Here is a 26063-nt window from a genome sequence, read left to right on the forward strand (position 1 = left end):
AATTTCATATGTTTAAACATCCACTTTTAAAGAAACCATCTAAACTGGGATCTGGAGTTCCTAAGATTTAGCCACAAGAAAAAGTAAAAATTCCCTGCAAAATGAGTGCTGTGAACTAAGAAAAAAGAAGTTAAGATCTAATGGAGCTATCATTAATAATTCAGGAACAGTTACCATTCCTGGGTACCTACAGTACTCTACCATCTATTACATTAGAACTGAGATAAATTGGAAAATGCTTCTTGACAGAGCAAGTTGTTTTCAAAAGATCAGAAAACGAGAAATCTAAAGAAAGAAGGATGGAAAGAGCAACAATGTAATATGAGCTATGCCATGGACTTAGGATGACTCTGGTCTTTGCATCACAGAATTTTATTTTTTATTTTTTAGAAACTGATGTTTATTTTCTGTCAACCTTATTTTCATGTTGCTTAAGAGTCCGTGCAAGAACAGCTTAAGACCATTCAGTGGTTGCTCCTACCCATTCAGTGGCCTGAGCAGTGGAGCTGTGGACCAGTCTTCCATGGCAGGCTGAGCATTCCAGTCTTCAGTAGAAACTGCTGAATAGGCACAGAGGGCACCTGCATGCCCTCAGACCAGTCTGCAACTTCAGGCTGAGTAACAGTGAACTCAGGAGCCGAAACAGTCCATTTACCCTAAAATTCCTTCTTGGTCACAGCCTTTTCAGCAGCAGCCTGCTCTTCTTTTTCAGTCTCTTCAGGATCTCTGTAGAAGTAGAGATTAGACATTACCTCCCATGGGTGTTGCAGGAAATGGTGCCACGCATGTGCAGAACTTCCCAGGCCAACATCTACCACATCTGACCCGCTGAGGGAGCTCCCTTGTTGTTGCAAGTGATGGCAATGTCCAATGGCACAGAGGATAATCTGTGTTGCATAAAGCAATGGCAGGTGGGTTAACACAAGATGCCTCTGTGAGAGACTGGTGGTCAGCCCTGGGGTCAGAAACCACAAGAAGCTGTGGCTCCCAGTAGGCTGCCTGGATCTGGTTAGGAAGGTTCCAGGAGTGAAGTGGCCAGCAATTGGAGTGGCTCCAGTGGCAGCAGCAAACTTCAGCATAGCCTTCTGGCCAGTATTCCTGGAGGATATGACACTGACATCAGCAGAGTTTTCAATGACAACAATGGCATGACCTGCCAGCAGAAGCTTCTCCCAGGTCCTCTTCAGATTTATGCTGTAGATGCCATCACTTTCCTTTTATAGATGTACTGTTCCATTTGGAAGTCAATTTGGTGCCACCTAATTGGGTTCCCACTGCAAGGAGCTTAAGGACATCCTCCTCCTTCATTTGCAGGACATCAAGGGCTCCAGATATTGTGAAAGTTTCTCTTTAAGTCATGATAGGAATCTGAAATTAAGAACAACGCCGTATGGACCCCACTGTAGGTAGCGCAGAAACGCTGCCTCACAGAATTTTAGAACCTCAAGATTGTAAGAGATCAGCTAGTTTGGGTCTGATTAACCTCTCTTGTCAAATCTCTGAGTCCCATCTGCAAAGAAAAGCTATCATCTAGTTTCGGTTTAAATATCTTTGATGTCAGAGAGAATCCTCTTAATTTCTCAAAGAAGTTAGGTGTTAAAGGATTCTTCCTTGGGTTAAGCTAAAACCATTCTCCCTGCAATTTTAACATTTGGTTTTATTGTGAAGTTGTATCTTTTGCAAGAGGTTTGGTTCTAAAGCCACATGAGGCAGCAATTGAATATGGCCAAACATGGTCTTGAAATTTCCTCAGGAAAGCAACCCAACCATTATTAGCCTATGAGTTGTTAGCCAGCATTCCTGCCCATGTTGGAACTGATTACTGTTTCTTTGGTTGAAAAGCAGAAAATGTAGTTGGTTTGCATAATGGTGATGGAGGCATTTAAAAAAATATGAATTTTACAAAGCTAGAGTTACACTCAGACTGGGGAGATACTTATGCTAAGAGAGGCAAAATGGACCTGAGATGGGAGAGTTCATACTTCCAGCTTCCTGCTCATTCTGGGGCACATATACACTCATTAAGCAGAATGGCTGAAGGAGCCACCCGCACTACTTACTTGTATTTTTCTCTAAAAATAAGATTATTTTTGCAGAGCTCATCTAATTGAATGCGTGTCCATTAAACACACTTATGACATATACCACTGTAGGCCTGTCCTCTAAAGCTACATACAGCAAGTCTCATGTCTTCTCCAGGAAAGTGTTTTGAAGACAGTGATTAGAATTCTTGAGACAGCTCCATACGAAGCACCATCATTCCTTCAAATGTTTCTCATAGAACATAGTTTTGAGCCCCTACTCACTTGTATTTCTCCTCAGAACAGAGCTGAACATGTGCCCCTAAGTATAAATTCCTGGACTGTTCAGACTGTGCACATGGGATCAGGTCAGCATGGAATAGAGGAGATGGACACGTCTTTCCTTCTGAATTCTGACTTCCCTTATGCCAGCCAAAAATTGCATTTGAATTTTGGCAACTAAATCCTATTGTTGTATTATAGTTACCAAAATCCCAAGTGCTTTTTAAAGTTATGAACTATTTAAACGTGCAGAAAATGATATAGCAGACATCCATGAACTCATCACCAAGATTAACATGTTAACAGCTTTGCCTTATTTACCTCGGATTACTAAATCTTTCTTTACATGTGCTTTTCTTTGCCCAGTTCTCCCGTATACTGTATTTCTGCACCCATCTAATCACCCTGCCAAGAGTTATGGATTCAGCATTATTTCTTAAATTCCTACTGTGTCCTATTTGGGGTATTGATTTTGCTATTTAAATGCATTGTGTATTATCTCAGACTCATATTCACAGTTTTCATTAGGGACCCTGTACACACAAGTTTTTTTTACAAAAATGAATGGGACAGGTTGATGACATAGCCCTGGGATCCACCACTAATGACATCCTCTAAACTGGCTGAAGCATTATTTCATCTCTGTGACCTTCTTGTGCCTTTGTTTATGTCGTTTCTTTCTCCTGGAATGGCTTCTTGCTTCCTTCTTCCATCTGACCAACTTACATTACTTAACCCCTTGAGGTTCAGTGTCAGCTGTTCCAGGAACCCTTCCCTGATCATTATCTGCTAGGTGAGGTACTCTACCTTTGCATTTCTTTAGGGTAGCACCTCTGCTCTACAGTCTTCATTGGCTATCCTGTCTATCTTCCCATCTCATATTTAAGTCCTTTAAGGGAAAAAATATCATTATGTTTTCCTTTATATTCTTAACCCTTATCAATGTGCCAGAACTTCAAAAGTACCAGATCATATTAGATGCTCAAAAATGCTTGTTAAATAAATATACAAGAATAAAACAATTTAGCCAAATCTTTCTTCCTTCCATTACTGGGATACTTTCCACAATATCTCTGATAGATCATCCTTCCATCATGGAGAATTTGCTACCTAACAGGACAGCCAATTCTCTATTTGAATGGCTCTGGATTTTGAAAGTCTCCAATTAAGCCCCGAATCGGTTTCCTGTAACAACACTGTAAGTTCTCATTATAAATAAGTCAAGTCTCTTTTCTGAATGTCAAAGATTCTTATGTGGTATTCCTTGGGTAACTAAGTAGTTTTTAGTGAATATGTTTTATACACAGCAGGCAGAGCTGGAGAAATTATTTTGGTGTTCAGAATTGAGGCACTTTCTGGGGCATCCCATTAAGGATTTCTACCCTGAATTCTTTCCAGAAGCTAATTGGGTCTGTGAAGACCACAGAGTACAGGTGTTCCATGTTCTATGCAGCTCACATTCCTACATAAACATGCTGTTACTTTCTTGAGCGTCACAAGCTCCTGGGTGGTCTTAGGGCTGCCTTCAAAGGAAAACAAGTAAGACTTTCCTCTCATTGCTGATCACTTGAAGACCTGGTTAGCATACAACATTCTGGAATCTCTATTTACTGAGTCATGAGTTCTCACCTGAAAGGAAACTTAAATGGCTAACTCTGGCTAATTCCAAACCTCATTGAATAGCCAAAGAGTTGTAGGAAAGGTAAAAGTGAGAGAAACAGGTAACTTCTGTGCTAAGTTCAATGCCTTTCTCTAAGCTCTTGATCGTAACTATTACTTAGCAAGGTGAAAGCATTGACATTTTCCTCAGGAAATATAGAAGCAAGTCATTTCCTTAAAAGTTAGGTGTTTTTTTGTTTGTTTGTTTGTTTGTTTGTTTTGTCCCAGGTTGCAGATTTTTCCAAATGGTGATGAGTTGGCTAAGTTTTATAACAGAGCAGTCACTATTCTTTCTGTATAGAATGTCAGTGTTTCTTGTGTGCCAGGCACTGTGCTAGGTACTTTGCAGGACTTACCTGATGTGGCCCTCCTAACAATCCTGAGAAATAAATATTATTATCTCCATTTTATATATGAGGTACTCTAGGCTCAAGAAAATTAAGAAACATATCCAGTGTTTCAGAATCACTAAATTGCAGAAACAATCCAAATCCAGATGGTTCTGATGCCACAGCTCATGGGCTTTGTAATAGGCCGTGCTGTCCCTCATTTCAACATCAGCTTCCCCATGTGATCTTCCATGCGGAGCTGAGCACTGCCTTTACTTCCAGATCCAGTGTTCATAGATCACCTCTATTACCTGCATATGATTGGGTGCCATCCACTTAGGACAAAGTTATAACATTCTTTTCTTATCAACCAGAGTGTATTTAATTTTGTTTTAAAATAACATCACGCTTAAGAATATCCAGAATGCATGTAAATGATTGCTTGGATGTGTTAGCTTCTCTCTCTCTCTCTTTTTTTTTTTTTTTTTGTCTTGAGACAGAGTCTCAATGTCACCCAGGCTGGAGTGCAGTGGTGCGATCTCGGCTCACTGAAACCTGTGTCTCCCGGTTTCAATGATTCTCATGCCTCAGCCTCCTGAGTAGCATGCACCACCACGCTCAGCTAATTTTTGTATTTTTAGTAGATATGGGGTTTCACCATGTTGGCCAGGCTGGTCTCGAGCTCCTGACCTCAAGTGATCCACCCGCCTTGGCCTCCCGAAGTGCAGGAATGACAGGCATGAGCCGACATGCCTGGCAGCTTCTCTCTTTTATCTTTGGGTTGGCTAGAGGGGTGGAGTAGAGGAAGGTGAACTTTACTTAATAAGGCCCAACAAAAGTATTTAGTAAGAAGCTCAACTTATTTAAAAAATCTGAGTCCTTTGGACTGAAAAGCCAGGGACAGCTTTTGCTGATATTCATCTTGAGTATTTTATTTGCATTATTTAGGCTATTTTTTCCACCCATCTTGATGCTCCATGCTTGACAGCAAATTCTTTAGACCAGAGGTTGGCTGAATTTTGCCCACTGTCTTTGTAAATAGAGTTTTAATGGAACACAGGCACGCTCACTTGTTTACATGTTGTTTGTGGTTGTTTTTATACTACAAAGGCAGACAGAAGTAGTTGCAACTAAGACTGTATGGTCTACACAGTCTAAAATATTTACTTTCTGACCCTTTACAGAAACAGCTTGCCAACCCTTGCTTTAGGCAGACCAAAGATGTATGGATGCTGCAGTTCAGCTATGAATCTCTGTGTCTAGACTTGAATGAGGAGGAATTTGGACTTGGATGGCAGGACTAGAACATCTTTAAAGGCTCTTCCAACTCTGCATTTCAAGGATTTAAAAATTCAGCATTATATATGTTTTTTTCTCATAAATAAAGTATATGAGGTAGGACCCGGATAGCAGATGTGGACTTGTAACAAATCTTGGAGTGCAATAGGTATGTTAAAAACAGACATTTCTGTTTTGTTAATTCTTACTATGCTGACGCTCAAATATAGCAAACTATGAATCCAGTGCATTAGTTAAATTTTGAATAGTCTCTAAAGGCAGCTAAGGCTGAATACGTGGAAGTGGGCCATGTCTGGTTATACTGACATCAACGAGTATTTGAAAGGAATCGAACTACATAATTGTACCATTTTGCTTGTCGGTATTTGTAAAATATTTTTTGTGTCTTCTATGAAAACTCCCTCCAGTCATGAATGTTTTATTAATTTATTTGTTGCCCATCAACCTTATGCACACTGCTATATGAAACAATAGAGGAAATGTGGTCACTACCCTGGAGAACTGTGCTGCTCAGTTCTTGGACTCTCTTCCCATGCCTCAGGACCTGTTGTAATGTTTTGGTTATTTTTTAAAGTATTTCCTAGTAATTAAGATGCATGTCTGAAAAATTATGTATAATGTCAGAGGCCCAAAACCTTGGGATCTGACACCGGCTGGATTTCTGTTTGCATCCTTGGGAACTTTGGCTGCATTTAAATTAGAAAACTCATCTTTTGAAACGACAGGTTTTTTTTTTTTTTTTAAGCCTCCTGTATTCTCTGTAGATCTTATTTGGCTGACTGGTTAGTCACCTGGTCTTTTAACTTGGGCCAAGCTTTCTCTGAATACCAGAAGGATTTCAAAAGTAGATGTTTAAAGACATCTGATCCCTGATGTATTGCTTAAAATCATCATCTACACATGTATATACATAAATATATTTTTAAAAATATTAACTTGGTATTTTTTAAGTATTTTCTATGTTAGGAAATATACTACATTCAGATTTTTTTCCTATTGAATTTAAAATCAAAACAGACATATGTGAGTCAAACAACAAAAACTGTAAAAATACCTGTATGGTTTAAAATGATTTGCCTGGGAAGAAGAATATCTTATGATTTGAAAATGGGAAAGAAGTTTTATCTTGGAAGGAAAAAAAGACATCATGCTCGAGGAAAAAGGATGAGTTTCATGCGTAGACATTGGGAATGGATTATGGGCATGACCCAGCAGGAGGTCGGAGCTGTCGGCACATCACACTGTGTGGCACCATTGTGAACTTGTTGATAGAATGTTTTGTAATTGTTCTCAAGTCAGCCAGTATATGAATATTTTGTCTTCTGAGTCAGCAAAGAGAAGAATTTTCATCACCTATTTCATTAGTATTTCCTTTCTTTTCTTCACCTCTAAGTGTCTAACAAAATATTTTATCTTAGGTACCTAATAAGTATTTATTGATGAATAACTTCACTGTTTAAATCAGCTCATTGGCATGTCTACTGATAAAAAAAAAAAGGGGGGAGCCGGGCGTGGTGGCTCACGCCTGTAATCCCAGCACTTTGGGAGGCTGAGGCGGGCAGATCACGAGGTCAGGAGATCGAGACTATCCTGGCTAAGACGGTGAAACCTCGTCTCTACTAAAAATACAAAAAAATTAGTCGAGCATGGTGGCGGGCGCCTGTAGTCCCAGCTACTCGGGAGGCTAAGCAGGAGAATGGCATGAACCCAGGAGGCGGAGCTTGCAGTGAGCAGAGATTGGCCACTGCACTTCAGCCTGGGGACACAGCAAGACTCCGTCTCAAAAAAAAAAAAAAAAAAAAAAAAAAAGAATGAACTTAAAAATTCTGGAGAGAAAAAATGCATACATTCCAGAATTGCTTAAAAGACAACCTTTAAAATGGTTCTAGATGAATTCATCAAAGTTGATTTCAAGTGATAGCAATTTGTCAATAGATGAATTGGCCCTATGACTCATTTGCCCATTTAATGATTCATAATTTTGTTCTGACAAGTAATAAAGTAACAGGAATGTGTGTTTCAGTGAGGCTGCTCAATATATAGCTTACTTTGGAGGAAGACAATTTCTTGGGTTTAAAAAAATTCAGATATCAGGCATATCATCCATCTCAATGAATTTTTTAAATAGTATAGTGAATTTTAAATAGTTTAGTGAAGTGAAACCAATCTCTTGCTTTTCCTGCCTCCTACAATTTACAGATTTTCTTTCTTGACAGGGAGAGAAAGGAATTGCATTACAAGTATGGACTAGGAATATTTTTATACATGGATAAGGAGAGGCTTGTATGCCTGTGACTGTGAGTCATGAACTGATATAAATGGGAGTGTGAAGATACTCAATGGTTTTAAGCTTGGAATTTTTCAAGTGGTTGTGCCAAGAACTACAAAGCAACAAGTTCTTGGTGAATCAATAATGTTGAAAATTGTTTTGTTGGCAAATTGGTTTTTTAATGAATCGGTAGTCAATGACTTACTACTTGACTAATTTTCTTCACACTGGTCTATCTCTTGTGAAATAATCTTCCTTCTCCATTAGACACCCACTTATCCGGATGCCAAAACCAGCCTTATCTGGAAGCAGGTATATGAAGCTGCTGCCATATTTCCCAGCCCCCATAGCTTTATAATGATAAATTGTTTTATTCCATGTAAAGAAAAACGATCTTTTAAGGTGTCTTTTTGGAGAATTAGTTATTGAACATTTCAATGTGATAACATTAAAAACAAGATTTCATTTTAACCACTAAAATGGCTTAGCCATAACTCCTAACAGAGGTATGGCCTAGAATGTAAAAGAAAGAACTTGGCTGTGTATAAAAGAAAGGGAGAGAGAAGAAGAGTAAGTGTAGAAAAATGAGTGAAAATACTGCAGGCTGTAAGAAATAGAAGAAAGATATCTGAAGACACAAAATGGCATAGGGCTATTAGAGTCTGGTAGGTGCTTATGTACATGGGTGTGTATCCTGGTATGAGACAAAGAAGGTTAAGTGTATGTGCATCTTAAAGATAAAAGGTCCACTCTCCCAAAATATTCAACCTTTTCAAAATATTCAGCATCATATAGTGGCTAATAGATATAAGTAATTTCCAGGCTTGCTCTGTTGATATCACCCTATCCCTATGTCTTAGCAATTGGAATGGGGATTCAAGGACTGGAAAGCAGGGTATTGGGTCTGACATTCTAATGGCATTGGACAAACTCCTCTCCACTTGTGTTTTCAGTGGTGACAGCCAGAGATTAATGGCAAGAGAGTACTAGAATTGACTGTGTGAATAATGAAAGGTACTAGGGGTCACTGCCAAAATACTGATCTACATTCTTTTCTGTTATCAGGACACTGGCATCCACGGAAAAAAAAAAATAGTCTTTGTAGAAAAAAACTCTAGTATTATTCTACCAAGTTTCTCTTTGCAACTTGTGCAATGTGCCCAGAGTTTTAAATTGGTCTTTCTATTCTTCAAATAAGAAACTGTTCTTATTTAAAGAACAGTTCTTAGTGTTCTTATTTCAAGTATCAGTGCAGAGCCCAGATTTCTCTCCAACCTGTTTTCCCAACACAAAGAAACTAAACTTGAGGTCCTTGGAAATTCTGCTTGGTATGAGTCTTTGTCTTTCCATTTTATTTTTCTTTTTCCTCCTCTTGTTTTCACTAGATTGAACTCCATGCCTTTCTTCTTTGAAAAAACAGAGCTGCATCAGGCATGGAGATCAGGAAAAGGTTTTTTCACCTCCATGATTTTGGTAGCAATACAGACATCTGGCAGCAAGAAGTATAAAAAACTTCTTTACCTTTTTTACTTTTTTTAAGGAAGCCATTATTTCAGGTAGAAGATATCAACTAACATATTCTTGCAGGCATTGAGCTCTTTCTTTCAAGACCTCCATTGCTGATCAAACTAAATATTTAAAAGGACATTCCTGTAAACAAAAGCATGGTCTGCATTCACAAACCATTTTCAACAAGATCTCTTTCCAGTCAAGACTCTGACCATCTGCTTGCCATCTTATATTTTTTAATATTATTCTGTCAAATACATGCTCTGTCAATGCAGGTAAAGGAATACTTGAAAAATCTGAAAATACACAAAACAGTGGGTCCAGATGACATGAATCCAAAAGTCTGGAGGGAATTAGCTAATGCAGACTTGCAAATAAGTGCCCCAAACAGAGCAGCTTCACTATATTTTATCAAACTGCCCTTCTTTCAGGAAGTACACAGATAGTAAAATAAATACAATCAACATTCCCTTTGACTCTCCTGGCAGCAACTGTTACCTTGGACAAGTTACCATTTACAAGGCTGCACGTATGAACTTACTCTAAAAGCAAAGCAAAAAAAAAAAAAAAAAAAAGCATATCACGAAGAAAGAGCAAACAAACAAACAAACAAAAAGAATTAGTATTTTCTAAAGATTATAGAGATAGTCTGTAATTTGTTATTGACTAAGAGTACCTTTGAGATCTGAAAAAGGGTAACCAGGCCAGATGCAGTGGCTCACACCTGTACTCCCAGCACTTTGGGAGGCCATGGTGGGCAGACAACTTGAGGTCAGAAGTTTGAGACCAGCCTGGCCAACAGGGTGAAACCCCGTCTCTACCAAAAATACAACAATTAGCTGGGTGTGTTGGTGGACACCTGTAATACCAACTACCTGGGAGGCTGAGGCAGGAGAATCGTTGAACCCGGGAGGCAGAGGTTTCAGTGAGCTGAAATCGCACCACTGCACTCAAGCCCGGGTGACAGAGCGAGACTTTGTCTAAAAATAAATAAATAAATGGATAACCACATAGGAGATGTGGCTGAGAGGTTCAAGGCAGACAATTCAGGACTGTGAGCCAGAATGACCCTGAGTCTGGTCTTGTTTGTCATCTGCCTATGGAACCACAGCCATGGACCTTGCATGGGCAAAAGCTGGGCTAAGCAAGAGAGTATGACAGAAGTAATGCTATACCAACTCCAGGCCTATTCTTCAGAGGACCAGTAACTTCCACCCTGGCCACTTGAAAGCCATCCACCATGTAACAAGTTGAACTACCCTAAGACTCCCATGTTGTGTGGAAGCCCAAGCTAGTCATCTGGAGAGAATGAAGTGGGTGGTGGTGGGGGTGGGGAGGAGAGCTAGGGGGAGAGTAGGGAGAAAGCTCTTCTAGCCACCCTGGCATCCTAGTATGGATTCCAGACAAGTAAATAAAGAAGCCATCTTGGACATTCCAGCCCCAGAAGATGCCATATGAAGGGGAACAAAAGAACCCAGCCGATATCCAGAACAGAGAGCCCAGCTATATGGCCCCATTTGATCTGGCCCCGTTATTTCCAACCGTCCGAATCACCTCAACTGAGGCCTCAGGTATTGTGAAGCAGAAACCAGCCATCTGTACTACGTACTCCTTGAACTCTTGATTCATAGAACCATGAGCTTAACAAAACGGTTTTAAGGGGGTGAGGGGGGCAAGGGTTTACACAGCAAAAGGTACAACTAACAACTTTTCTTTTACTTCAGGAAACTTTATTCCTTTTATTCCTTGTGTTTCTCTACTTTGTTGTTCCTATTTTCCTTTTTCTTCCTCTATTTATTGCTATTTTTCTCTACTCATCATGCTAAGATAATTAAGCATATTTTAAAATTTGTTTTGTTTGCAAATGAGATGAGTTTTTGTATGCTCCCCTGCCCACCCCACTACTTGTATACTATCTTATTTTATTATTTATTTGAAGACAGGTTCCCGCTCTGTTGCTTGAGCTGGAGTACAGTGAGTGGTGTGATCATAGCTCACTGAAGCCTCATCATTCATTATTTTAAAATGAAGTGAGTTGTACTTAAAATTTCCTCTCAGAAAACTAGATTAATCGATTCTTATTTTCATGTAGGCACCAATGACCTAAACCTTTAAAAATCTATACAAATATGAAAAACTGGAAAGAAATAGAATGTCCAACAAAATAACTAAATACAATGCAACTGATTAAAAAATGCTCCACTGACTATATCTGGAGCAGCCATTGCTATCTCTTTGCCTCACCTCTGAACACTGTCACCTGCTAACCCTGATCCAGTTACAAAAGCCCTGGTACTGTTCCTCTAGCGTACCAGGCATGCTCCCTTTGCCTCTGCTGTTTCCCCTGCCTGGAAAATTTCAAGAAATGCACACAACGTGCCCTCTTTCTTCTTTGGGGTTCTGCTTATCAATGTAGCCTTCCTTGACCATTGCACATACGACATGAGACTCCTCCCATTCCTAACATGCTCTATCTCGCTTGCCCTGCTTAATTTTTCTCCTTAACGCCTCTCACCATCTGCTGTATCATGTATTCACTTATTTATTTATTCATTGTCTTCTCCCACTAGAATATCAGCTCCATGAGAGCTAAGACTGTGTGGTCTTGTTCGGGGTCTGTCCCTGGCATCTCTAGTACTGTATGGCATATGGTAAATATGAGTCAAGGAAGCATGCTCTGCAGCTGAGATGCAATGGATTTTAACTTCTGTCAAAGCCACTAACGATACGTCATTAAGAGAAAAGAACAGGTTACAGAATAGTATGGAGAGTTTATACCTATGCTTTGAAAAAAGTATAATAGTCTTGACTGGATGCATAACTAGAAATGAGAAAGGTCCTCATTTTTTCAGCTGGGTGTAAAATTGGAGGAAGCGTTGGTGCTCCCACCTGTGTGGCAGAACAGCACAGGGTTACCAAGAGAATGGAACAGGTTGTGGGTGACGCAGGAAAGGGAAGGGGAGGCAGAACACAGGTTGAGCCAGAAGCAGAGGCAGCACTAACTCTCCTACCCAGTGGTCATTTCCTCCTTGCCCTTACCAACAAAATCCTGATGTCATTGAGAGGAGCGAGGGGCCCAGCCAAAAATACTCGCTTTCCTGAACTCCTTGCAGCTAGGAGACCATGCGAAAAGCGCTGGCTAATGAGAATTAAAGCAAAAGTTTCAAAAAAAGCTTTAACTTTTCTGATAAAGGCACTACCCTTTCCTCAGAAAGTTCCTTTGAAACTTTTTGTTCCATTCTTTTAGTAACCCGTGTGCTGTTCTGTCACCCAGGTTAAAGCACCAAGGCTTCCTCCAATTTTACACCCAGCTGACAAAATGAGAACCTTCTCTTTTCTAGTTATGCACCCAGTTGAAACTATTACACTTTTTTCAAAGCATATGTATCAGCTCTCCATGCCATTCTGTGATCTGTTCTTCTCTCTCAGTTACTGAGGGGGGCACTGCTTCTCTCCTTCCTGCCACAGAAGGATATGAGGCCTGGAGCTGCAGCAGCCATCTTGTGACAAAGAGGCACCAGCTGTGAGGCAGAGGCTTTCATGATAAGAATGGTGAAATGGAGCACCAGGCATGGTGGCTCACACCTGTAATCCCAGCACTTTGGGAGGCCAAGGTGGGCGAATCACGAGGTCAGGAGTTCGAGACAAGCCTGGCCAACATGGTGAAACCCTGTCCTTACTAAAAATACAGAAAATTAGCTGGGCATAGCGGGCGCCTGTACTCCCAGCTACTGGGGAGGCTGAGGCAGGAAAATCGCTTGAACCTGGGAGGCAGAGGTTGCAGTGAATCGAGATCGCACCACTGCACTTCCCCGGGAGACAGAGTGAGGCTCTGTCTCAAAAGAAAAAAAAAAAAAAAGAAAGAGCCTGCATCCTATGGCTGGGCACAGTGGCTCATGCCTGTAATCCCAGTACTTTGGGAGGCTGAGGCAGGCAGATCACCTAAGGTCAGGAGTTTGAGACTAGCCTGGCCAACAGGGTGAAACCCCGTCTCTTCAAAAATACAAAAAAAAAAAAAAAAAAAAAAAAAATTAACTGGGCATTATGGTGGGAGCCTGTAATCCCAGCTACTTGGGAGGCTGAGGCAGAAGAATTGCTTGAACCCAGGAGGTGGAGGTTGCAGTGAGCTGAAATCACACCATTGCACTCCAGCCTGGGCAACGGAGCAAGACGAAGGAAGGAAGGGAGGGAGGGAGGGAGGGAGGGAGGGAGGGATGGAGGGTCGGTCCTGAAGGCATCGTGGAGCTGCTGCACCATCTTCATATTATTTCCTGTAGACTTATCACAGCAGCCAAACATGATCCTAATAGATACTTTTGGATTTTTCTCCTTCTTCTGTCAACTTACCATTTTTCGACAATGGCATATGTTATTTATATAGCTAAAACAATCGTGTGTGTGTGTGTGGGCACACGTACACATATATTTGAGGATGGTTGTGAAAAAAACATTTGGTTAGTCTGAAGCTAAGGCAGGAATTTTTTCTTCCCTTGCCCACTTACCCCAGAGGAGAGAACTAGATCCCGAATTGTTGGACCAGCCACCCTCTCTTATGACACTTTGTTTTGTCCAAATACTAGACCCTTTGTGATCTCAAATCCCTTTGTAATGAACTGCCCTGGTGAACTGGCCCCCTGTGTGAGCCAAACAGATTTGAGTTTTGTAGCTAATAACCTAGGATAGAAATGAATTGAATTGTCTCCTTCTACTTGGACTTCTGGTGGCAAATAGCAGATTAAAATGAATTTGAAGAGAAAAGAACATATCTCCTTAGGCTTGGAGCAAAACTTCATTAATCTGAAACTCTCTGCTCCCATTTTTGCATAAGCTGAGCCTAATTTCTGCTTGCCTGTCTTAGGGGAGATCCTTCATGCAGAATCAACCTCTCCAAAAGAGAAGAGTGCAGATGATGCAGCTTGTATACCTCTCAGCTCCTCCTACTGCAATGTCTTTTCTCCGCATCACAGCCCAGTAGTGAATCCAAATTTTTCCTGCCTGTGGCACCTAATCCACTATATCTCCCGAACCCTGCTTCTTCCTCCTATTCACATTATTGAAATTTGAGGCAGCCCAGTTAATAACACACTGCTTTCTCCCACTTAAATTCTGGACCAAGTAAGAAATAAGACAAAAGAGTAAGGCAGAGAGGAATACAAAATATATTTGTACTGATGATGCTGATGTTGGCCAATGTTTCCCCTATCAGCAAGTTGGCTTGCAGAATGAGACAGACTGACCAACCCAGTCAGAGGCTGCATTTGGCAACCGTAAATTCTCCCCGGAGAAGAGGTCTGTTCCTGCAAAACTTGTAACATGAAAAAGTAAGGCAATATGCTGTCTTCTCATAAATCAGCAGCTCCCAAAAATAAAATGAAGAGGAAGGGCTGGTCAATGCATGCCCAGTTTCTTTCCAAACCCATCAGTCAGACCAAGTCACTCTTTTTCCTGGCTGAGGCCCCTGCTTAGTTCACTCCTTGCCTTCCCCACTCCATCCAGGCCAAAGCTTGCCTGCCCTCCCCTTGCTTCACCCCCAGACAACAACCCCCACATATCCAGCTCCTGCTCCCTGCATGAAGCCACCCCAGTGCAGGGTGGCAGATGCTCCAACTCTCCTTTCTACTCTTCCATAGACAAAGGTTTAATCTCTTCTATCTGTCTCAATTACCTGTATGCCCTTTGTATCACTTGGGTCTCAGTCTGAAGCTCTTACTCTAGAGAAATACTCTCTTGACAGGGAACATGTGAAAAGACATATAGAGTCCCCCCACTCAGCTCTGACTTCTAGAATTATGGAGAAGAAAGTAGTCTTTTTCTATAGTGTTAGAAAGAGAAAGTCTACTTTCAGCTTCAGGAAAAGGGCACAGGCTTTGGCACGAAACATACTTTAGTTCCCAATCTGGTTCTGCCATCTTCTTGCTCTCAACATCTAGTACACTTGGTTTAACTTAAGATTTGGTATCTTTGAGAATGGAGTGTATTCATATCATGGCTACCATGCAGAACATCTTTTATAAGTATTCCTGGGACAATGCCCAAAACACAGGAGATAATCAAGAAATATTGGTTTCCATCTCCCATATCCAACCTAATGGTAGAAAAGTTTCACTTCTCAAGTTTTATATTCTCATTTTCTAGTCTTCAGGTCAGCCTTGTCTTTGGATTAGTCTATCTTCTCCCATCTTAGGATGATACATCTAAGTTTTAAAAAGATATTTCTTATTTCTTTCCAGATTCTCTGCTGAAGCCAAGCATGATCCAAAGGCAAAAACTTTCTCATAGTCCACAGTCAATATGGCTGCTACAGGATACAATGAAAACCCTTAGGGACAGTGATTGTTCTTCCAAGACCCATCTGCTGACGCTGATGTGAAGAGGCATTTCGTATACCTAACCTGACGAACACTGAACATCATAATTTAGCCTAGCCTATTTTAAACATGCTCAGAATACTTACATTAGCCTACAATTCGGTAAAAAATCCTCTAACATAGAGCCTATTTTATGATAAAGTGTTAAATATCTCATGTAATTTATGGAATATTGTACTGAAAGTGAAAAACAGAATGGTTGCATGGGTACCATCATAAAGTAGAAAAATCATACTTCAAACCATCTGCAACCATCTGTAGTCTCGAGCACTCATCATAGGACTGTCTGTACTCTATGACACTCATCCCAAGCTAGTATGATTACTTGTTTGTGAATGGACTTTTCAAAAGTATCTCCATAACTTATTCTTTGAATGCCCAGCACCCAACCTAGGCTCAGGGACACTGGGCTTTAAGTAATGTTTACCAATGAATGAATGAATGACCAAAGGCCAAATAATTGATTCAAAAGACTCTTTATATAAAAGCACCATGGAAAAGTGTTGTTACCATGATTGTTTTCTATAAGTCATTTTTATGTAAAATAATAATTTCCTCCAATATAACACAGGGAGGATTCCCTTTAGACAATAGCCATGCACGTCATAGATTTTTCTTTCTTGCCAGACTCCAAAGACATCTAGTCACTTCTATTGGCACTGATTGGTCTATTAAGAATGTCTCAAGTGGATGGGTGTCCTTAAAATAGTGTTTTCCTCTCAGCTAGTTGGGAGGCTGAGGTGGGAGGATCACTTGAGCCCAGGGAGATTGAGGCTGCAGTGAACCGTGATCGTGCCACTGCACTCCAGCCTGGGTGACAGAATGAGATCTTCTCTCAAATAAATAAATAAATAGTGTTTTCTCATTGGTTTACATCATAATTTTGGAGGTATTTTGATTTTATTCTAATAAAATGACTTTAGTTTCAATGTTTGCCTATCTCCTGAGAAGTTACCATTCAGAATCTTTTCGTAATGTAAATTCTCCTAATTTATATGTTGTCAAGTTTGGGTTGTAGTATACTGTATTTGGCTCTCTTAAAGCAGGGCACACCTGAATTAGCTTTTGAGATAAAAGGAAGGCAAAGAAAATTGATTGTGAGCAAAACATCTGATATAGTTTTAGTTGCAAAGTTCAAATTTTCTGAATGAGATCAAGATGGCATAGTTTGAAATGTGGCTGAAATATCTACATACCTGAAAGCAATGGTGGTGAAGTTCTTATACCATATTTCCTGGTGTGTTTCTCTTTAGGTATTTCCACATATGTACACATATATTGGGGAAAGCAAATGAACTTCTCTTTTTCTTCCCTAGAATCATTTCCATCCCATACTTGTTATACGAAAATGGCCACTCATTCTTGGATTCATTTATTTATGTAGATTTTGCTTTGACTTTACCAAACAAGAAAAAGAGCTGAATTTAAATAGCAATGAAATTCTGCTTGCTGCTATGAGAAGGACTGTCCTCAAAGATCTCTTCTCTTGCCACTCCGCCTTCCAGTTATGCTTTGTCCTTTATCCCACATAACAAATCTTTATCTAGCACTGGCTAAGGGTTGGGCACTATGGTAAGTGAGGGAGATGCTGTCCCTCCCCCCACTGAGCTTACAATCCAAGGGATGTTTTATGAAAATAACCAGTCATATCTGGGAATAGAGCCAATTACAGTGTCCAGATCAGAAACTGGCCTCAATTAAAAGTGATACTGATAAGAGTATCAAAAACGTATCAAAAGTGATATTCATCCTATATGTTGCCCACATTTATCTTCCTAGAATGTTTTTGCATAGTGCTGGATTTACCCCTTGGAGCCACACAGAGTAATGCTTATCTGTGCTCTGCAAGATGTTTCAGGTTTTAAAAAACAGCCACCTTCTCCCTCTGAGTGATCCGTCCTTTAAGGCCAAGTAGACCCTGCTCCTTCAACACTCTGACATAATTGAATTTTTTTGGAGACAGAGTCTCTCTCACTTTGTCACTCAGGCTGGAGTGCAGTGGTGAGATCATAGCCCATTGCAGCCTCTGCCTCCCAGGCTTGAGTGATCTTTCTTCCTCGGCCTCCTGAGTAGCCGGGGACACAGGCACACACCACCATGCCTGGCTAAATTTTTTATTTTGTATTTTATAGAACCAAGGTATCTCACTATGTTGCCCAAGCTGATCTGAACTCCTGGGCTTAAGTGATCCTCCCACCTCAGCCTCCTAAAGTCCTGGGATTACAGATGTGAGCCACCATACCTGGCCTGACATAACTGTGAATTCCCTCAAACCTGTGTACTTAGATAACTAACCTCTGTAGCTAGATTTTGCAACAAATGACCAAAAACCTAACATCAAGTGGTTTAAACAATATAGGAGTATATTTCTCTGTGTAAAATTTCAGGTAAGTGATTTACCTCCAGTGTGGTGCTCCATAATACCACAGACCCAGGCTCTGGCCAGCTCGTTGCTCTCCCCTACTTGACTTGCATCTCAGGATCCAAGTGGTAGCACACAAGTTCTAAGCAGCAGGGTAGAGGAAGGGGAAAAAGGAAGGGCAAAACAGTGGATGGATGCATGCGGTCCCTTAGGAAGTGTGTCCAGAAGCGGCCACTTTGCTTCTGTTTCATTGATCTTAGCTACATGCCTGCACCCACATGGAAGGGAAATTGGGAAATGAAATGTGTTCTAGGGAGCCATAGGCCTTCTTAAAACTTGGAGGTACTGTTGCTTTAGAAGAAAGGGACATGCATACTGAAGGCAATCAGCTTTACTTACCACACTCTCTCCTTGTGCTCTTTGGTCTCTCATGAAGTGCTGTGGCCAATATGTCACTGCCTTTTTTTTAAATGAAAGATATCACACTGCAAAAATAGCAATTTTATTTCATCATATACAGATGTAGAAAAGTCCTTGTACTTTTCTAAATCAAATTAAATCTAACCGTGTACCTTGTTTCACCATGCTAATGAAAAATTCAATGTCCTTTATCCAGTATTGCCTCTTTAGGGTCACATGAAAGTAGGATTGTGGTTAAGAAGGCATTATGTGGGTCCTGGAAATTGAGGAATGTGGCTTTTATCTTCAGGCCATCATAATCCCCCATGAGAGTTTCATTGTCCAAGTCCTGTATGGTCCACATGAAGACAGGAGACCCTGCTCTTTTCACTCCAGGCTTGGGCTTTAGGGTCTTTGCCAAAGCTAAAATGAAACCCTTGATGCTGGGTGCCCAGCCATCCTCAGTGCACTGTACAGTCATTTCTTTCCAGGATCCTGTGACTTCCCCAGGGTGCTATAAAGCAAAGATCCCTCCATTCCCTTCTCAGGTTTGCAGAATCTCCCCCTTCCCAGGACCAGCCTTTTCTGTCTTTACCCTCCAAGCATATTCTTTGATTTCTCCAATTCTGGATCAGCCCAACATCATTTCCCCTCAGAAGACTTAAAGAAAATAATTTTTGCCTTTTTTTGGAGTACTGTGGTAGAAGGAGATCCTGGCATCCGTCAGTTTTTGTGGTTGCTGTTTCATGTTTGTGTCTTGTTTTGTTTACTCTAACCCTGGTATAATTCATTTATTAATGCAGTCTCAAATCAGGTGGATCATTTTCATAATCATGTTATATTGCTGACGAGTATCAGGAATTGAGCTCCTCTGCTAGTAACAGATATTCAACTAGAGGCATAACTAGTTAAGAGCTTATTTTTCCATATAAAGAAATTCCTGTGGTAGTCCAGTCCAGAGTTGGAACAGAAGCTTCAGAATGTCACCAGGGACTCACTGCTCCCTTGCCTTCCTCCTCTGCCACGCTTATTCATGTCCATCATCAATGACACAATGTGGCTGCTAGAGCTCCAGCCATTACATCTGTGTTCCAGACAGGAAGAACGGGAGGAGCAAGAGCAAAAGAGACACACCTCCCAGATGAGTAAATACCCTTTAAATAGCTATCTTTAAACTTACGTGCAAAAAATTCCATTTAAATCTCATGGCCAAACCTTTCTTCATGGGATGCTAGCAAATACAGTTCTAACACATTGCTGCTCCAAATAAAATCCAGATTTTATCATCAAGGAAGAAGGGAAAGTGAAAATCTATAAGCAACACAATTTCTGTCTACTGCATATTATTGCTAACTCACATCTCTATCTCTTGGTTCATACAGTTAGCTATTAATATTTGCACCCAAGCAAAGAACTCAATTTTGTCTTATTACTATTGAGTTCCGACTGCAGCCTATGAACATATTTTAAAATCCAACATGTTCATTATTCTTTGCAGCTAAATCACCTATACATGTGATTTAAGTGAGCCAGCTGCTAAAAAGCTGTTTCTGACTTTATACCAGTTGGTGAGGTCATGAAGAGATGGTAATAATCCCATTTCCAAATATTTTCCTCTGATGCCTTCAGCTTCAAAGATTTCCATCTCTTATTTCATAACTTTGAGATCTGTTTGAACAACTTTTGCTTTTTATTTTTGCAGGGACATCTATTGCTAGAGAGATGCAGGGGTTTTTGTTGTTGTAGTTGTTATTGTCATCCTTTTTTTTAGAGACGGGGTCTGGCTCTGTCACCCAGGTTGGAATGCAGTGGTGCTATCATAGCTCACTGCAGCCTAGATCTCCAGGGCTCAAGTGGAGATGCAGTTTTTATTGCAAAAAGAAAAAAAAAAGAAGAAAGAAAAAAAACAAAACAAAAAATTTCCAGTTCATCTTCCCTTTCTTTCATTTTATTAAGTATAGTTATGTTATTAAAGTGTTACCTACATTCCTTTTCTCCTTTTTTAGAAAATCTTTTACCTAAATTAAGAATCATTCCATGATGTATACCTATATTAAAACATCACCCTGTACTCCATAAATAAAATTAAATAGGTATATAAAAGATAAAACTTTTAAAGAATTTTGACCAAAAAAAGTTCTAAACATAATGTAAGAAGCATAATACCAATTCTTTACATCAGAAAATTGGCATAAGATACAAAATTGTGACTAGTTTTCTTTGACTAATACTTTAATAATGTTTCATCAAAATTTTGAAAAAAAAAAAAAGAAAACCACTTTGTTTAACATTTTTTTCTTGCCAAACCTTTTATATCAGCCTGATTGCCTCTCTGACTCATTACACATAATTGAGTGATTCTTACAAGACAAATAAAACCAAAACAAAAGAAACTTTAAAAATAACAGAAGAATTATTTCTGCAGCATCAACTTTGACTTGTCAATTATCAAGTCCTCTCCCCTTTTTGAGAGCTGTGGAGTAATATTTTTAAATAAATATACCTTTTTTTTTTCCATTAGAGATTTTAGTTGGGCATATAATCATCTGGGTGGGAAGATTTGTTCAGGATTTTTTTTTTTAATTGAGAATTGAGTCGTTGTGCCATTGACCTTGTTTCTGATTTCAAGCTTTTTTTTTCTTTAACTTCTATTTTAAGGTCGGGGTACAAGTGCAGGTTTGTTACATAGGTAAACTTGTGTCATGAGGGTTTGCTGGTGCAGATTATTTCATCACCCAGGCATCAAGCCTAGTACCCATTAGTTATTTTTCCTGATCCTCCTCCTTCTCTCCCACTCCACCCTCTGATAGGTCCCACAGTGTGTTCTTCCCTTCTTCAAGCTTTTTTAAAAATGTGGAAATAATGACATTGCAACAACAACAACAAAGGATTGTTTTTGAACTTAAAACTAGCATCAAATAGTGAGAGAAATAGATCATCATCACTAATTCCAGCTCCAGCTTTCTTGAATCCTTATTCACAAAATATTATTTCAGCTTCTTTTCTCTCTCAATGGAAATTGATGGTCCTTTGCAACATTTTAAAATCTGTGCACTCTCCTTGAAGGTAAAGGGGCCCAGCCTTCTCCCTGAGGGGAAAGGAAATTCTTTGCATTCCTTCCTGATGAATCAGACATGCACACACACACACACACACACACACACACACACACACGCAGAGAGACACACACACAGACACACACACAGACACACACACACACACACACACTCCTTGATTTATCAGTGGCTCTTTGGTGGGATGTTCTGTTACAAGCTGAGACTCCCAGTCATGAGCTAGACCACTTATTCACTGTGTGCATTTGAGTACATTGGAAACCTTTGTGAGTCTGTTTCCTCACCTGCTAAATGGGGATAATAATATCTTCCATGCAGGATTTTTAGGGTTAAGGGGATAACATGAGATGCATCTGATATAGGAAATCCTCATTCAGGATGGAATAAGTAAGATTAGTTCATCTTTTTTAATTTTCTGTATTTCATTGTTAATGCATGAAGTTGAATATCATAGTTTATAACACGCTGTTCTGAAACCTATAAGAAACACTGAACTGACCAGGGGTACCTGCATGCTGTGAGGCATACATTGGGTGGCAAGAACGAGAGAAAGCATTTATTGAATGAATTTCATGTGCCAAAGACTGTCCAGATGTTAGTACTTTTATTTTTTTCAGAACTTCTCTGAGGGAGCATTATTGCCCTAATCTGGAGGAACATGAGGCACAGAGAGGTTTAAGTCACAAAGCTAATCCATGGCCAGTTGAGAGTTGATTCTCTGTGTACAGGAGGCTTGTGCCCTGTGGAAGTGGAATTCTAAGACAGATCCCAAGATTCTCACTCCTCAGTGTCTGCGTCCTGTGTGATCCAATTCCCTTAAGTGTGGGTGGGACTTTTGAATATGATGGGATAACCACTCCTGTCATTACATTCTGGCAGAAGTTAGGAAGATTCTCCTGCTGGCTTTGAAGAAAACAGCTGCCTTGAGAGGACCAGGTGGCTAGGGCCTGAGGGCGATCTCTGGGAGCTGACAGTGACCCCTGCCAACAGCTAGCATGAACCTGGGACCTAAGTCCTACAACCACAAGTTACTGAATTCTACCAACATTGTAAATGAACTTTGGAAGAGGACCCTGAGCTCCAGCTGAGAGCCACAGCATGGCTAACATCTTGATTTCAGTCTTGTGAGACCCTGAGCAGAGAACCTGGGATTGCCATGCCAAGATTTCTGACCTACAGAAAGTGTGAAATAATAAATGGATGTTGCAAGCTGCTGAGTGTGTGGGAATTTGTTACACTGCAAAAGAAAACTAATACGTGCCCTTTCTACTAGGCTCTGCTGGACCCATACTCAGGTGACAGCTAATTCAGCTTCTGTATACTCATCCATCAGATACTGGCCCAGAATGCTGGGGCAATACCTTTTTAAAGAGGAACTAATAATGCTTGCCTTTCCTACCTGAAAGAGTAGCTGGGAAGTTCATCTGAAATGGTGAACACAAATGTTCCTGTGGAATACAAAGTGCTATACGACGGTGATTGTATTAGTCCATTCTCACACTGCTGTAAAGAACTACTTGAGACTGGGAACTTCATGAAGAAAAGACGGGTGATTGACTCACAGTTCTGCAGGCTGTACAGGAAGGATGGCTGGGGAGGCCTCAGGAAACTTACAATCATGGCCAAAGGTAAAGGGGAAGCAGGCACATCTTACCATGGTGGAGAAGGAGAGAGAGAAAGAACGAGGGGGGAAGTGCCACGCACTTTTAAACCATCAGATCTTGTGAGGACTCACTCACTATCAGGAGAACAGCATGGGGAAATCCATCCCCAGGATCCAATCACCTCCCACCAGGTTCCTCCCCCAACATTGGGAATTACAATTCAACATGATATTTATGTGGGGACACAGAGACAAGCATATCAGTGATACTCAAAATGTTAAACAACCAGTTCAGCGCGAGGGGCAACTGATCAGAAAGGATATGGTCACATCGATTACCTGGAAATATTTCTTGTAGGGCAGATGTAAAAGATAGTTCCAGGTTCAAATATTGATGTATGAAAGCCTGGGGCGTGGTCGGGCCAGGGGGAGGTCAAGTTTATAAAGGAAGCTCCTCCATCAACATTCTCCTCTGTATGTCTCAAAGTTTTGCCTTCACACCTATTTTCTTTAAATTCTCTCATATTTTCAACAAACATCACATCAACATATCCTTCTAAAATTTGTGAAAAATACTCCACTTTTAGAGAATGTGTTCTAAATATTTATGCTCTCCCCAATTCTGGGAAACAATGGTACCATTAGCTCTTCCCTGAGTCTGCTCAAGAAAAACAAAATAGAGAGATTATTTAATGCTGAAATGTATACTATTGAATGAGAAATGAGACGTTGTTTCTTCTGAAGTGTCATTCACATGGATTCAATTTAACTGTGTAGATGCAAATTTTGACCTTCAACATCTACCTTTTTCCTGCAGATATTTTGCTTTTTTTCCCTGCAGGTATTTTTGTAGTGTTTCCTAGGCTCAAGCTGCCCAAAGTGTCTCAGTTGCTTTAGTAGCCTAATTGTGCAGTGGCATGTTTAAAAGTCATTATTTTCATCATCTATTAAATGTAGCCCAGAACAGTTTAAAAAATTGGGTGAGGCATTTTTGCAAAAGCATTTATGATGTGGGCTGCCAAGGAATGTGCAGCTGCAGGAGCTTCTTTCTCTAATCTCGGACTTTTACTTGAAAATGTATTAAGGGTGGATACCTGTGAAGAGGAACCAATTTGATCTCCCAAGTATTGCGCCCATTGGAGAGTGAGACACACCTTGTTTGAACATGCTGACTCTATTGTTCCCAGGAAGTGTTAGTTGTTACAAAATAGCCCTTTTATATTGAAACGAACTGCTTTACCTTGGATAGCATCTGTTATCTTGCTAGTTCTTAACATCTTTGAAGAGTGGATCCTGAGCAGTGGTGAATTGGTAAATGTTTAACAACAGGCTTGGAGGTAGGGAGAACCCTGATTTGTTGCATTTGCCAATTTCCTTGGTGTAAATACTCCTACCATAACCAATTTCAAGCTATCAAAGTTAGGTCACTGAATGTAGAGTTGGGAATAAATGTGCAGTGGTACACCATCATATAATATTTTTTTTACCATACAGATACAATAGACATACATAATCCCAGGAGTAAAGGTAACAGTAAAATGGAGTGAAATAATTAGGAAGTGATGATCTTTGACAATTTGTTGCCTTCCTTTGTAATATAATTTATTTAATTGTAATTTTGTCTCATTTAAACTTCAATAATGGCCATGGTTAACAACCAGCTCCAGTACACCATTGAGCCTGAGTCGAGAGGATTAATTAATGTTGCTGGATGATAATAACACTGAAGTCATTCTGCTTTATTTTTGATGGAGACACCAAAAATCCAAGAATAAGGCAAGACATTCCAAGTACCCCATATTAAAATGTGGAATGCTAGGCCACCTGAGTGGGACTTGCAAAGGCAATGACCAAGTTGGTCAGCATCATCTTCCAGTTGAGTTGGAAGAGGTAGGGAGAGAATTTCCATGGGAAAAAATTGTTGGATTGTACTTCAGTACAAGTAACAGGAACTTCAAGAGGACCTCTAAGAAAATTATATGTACCACTTGGAGTGTAGGAACATATGGACTGGATCTGAGGCCCAGTAAGAACAGTAAGGGTAAAGTCTATGGCTGTGACCACAGCACTGTGTCTGGTCACAAAATAAGGAAGCCTGCAGTGGGAGCAAACTTCACCTTCATTGATAACGAGCAAAGGAAGCTCAGGTCAAAGGGAGCCACCATGGGGCTGCCTTAAAAGGGATCCTACCCAAGAGGCTAAGTGCTCTGGCAGAACAACGGGACCCTAACAATGAAGTAAGCACCCAAAAGTCCTCCAAAGAGACAATGTTAATCGGACAGCTATGTCAAGGTGGTGGCAGTCAGAGACCACTGGCCAAGGATCACTAACGAGCCAGCAATAGCCTTGCCTGGGAGAAAGAACCAACTTTGGAGTATCTACCTTCCCAGGGGCCACCAATGCCATGTTGCAGCTCCTCCTTTCATCTCCTCTATAACTTGATGTACCCTCCAAGGGTCAGAAACACCAGCTAGAGCGAAGAGGAGGGGAGAAAGGAAGTGAAGAAGGGGAATAAAATAGCAATGCCCATGACCCACTAAAGTTTACATGGAAAGCTCTAAATTGAATAAAGTTTGGTTACAGTGTGCTGGACTTTGTGATGATTACACTGGATCATTTTAAATGCCCAAATGAAGGAACTATTTGTTTATTACCCAAGAACAATGGGAAAAACTAGAGAAATTGCCCAATATTTCATCTGGGGGAGGGGAGGGAAGCAATCCAGAAATCAAATTTGCAGAACAATGTAAAAACAAAGGTAGAAGTTTGGATTCTCCTTATAACCTATTGATGCAAAATCAGTCAATAAACAAATACAACTATATTTTTGGAAGATTTTCTGAATGCATCAAGTACTTTAAAACCCTTACCTGGCCAGGTACGGTGGCT

At 40.3% G+C, this 26063-nt stretch overlaps 1 long non-coding RNA gene across 1 annotated transcript in view; it reads right to left on the minus strand.

Annotated features, from left to right (window-relative positions):
- Nucleotides 1–378: 378 nt before the first annotated feature.
- Nucleotides 379–26063, minus strand: part of LOC101143914 (uncharacterized) — a 68806-nt gene continuing 43121 nt past the window's right edge. Inside the window, exon 3 of the long non-coding RNA XR_008670486.2 lies at nucleotides 379–1368. This is a non-coding gene — a long non-coding RNA (uncharacterized lncRNA). The remainder of the gene's footprint in view (nucleotides 1369–26063) is intronic.

Source organism: Gorilla gorilla, chromosome 10 (assembly GCF_029281585.2).
Source record: "Gorilla gorilla gorilla isolate KB3781 chromosome 10, NHGRI_mGorGor1-v2.1_pri, whole genome shotgun sequence".
Classification (NCBI taxonomy): domain Eukaryota; kingdom Metazoa; phylum Chordata; class Mammalia; order Primates; family Hominidae; genus Gorilla; species Gorilla gorilla.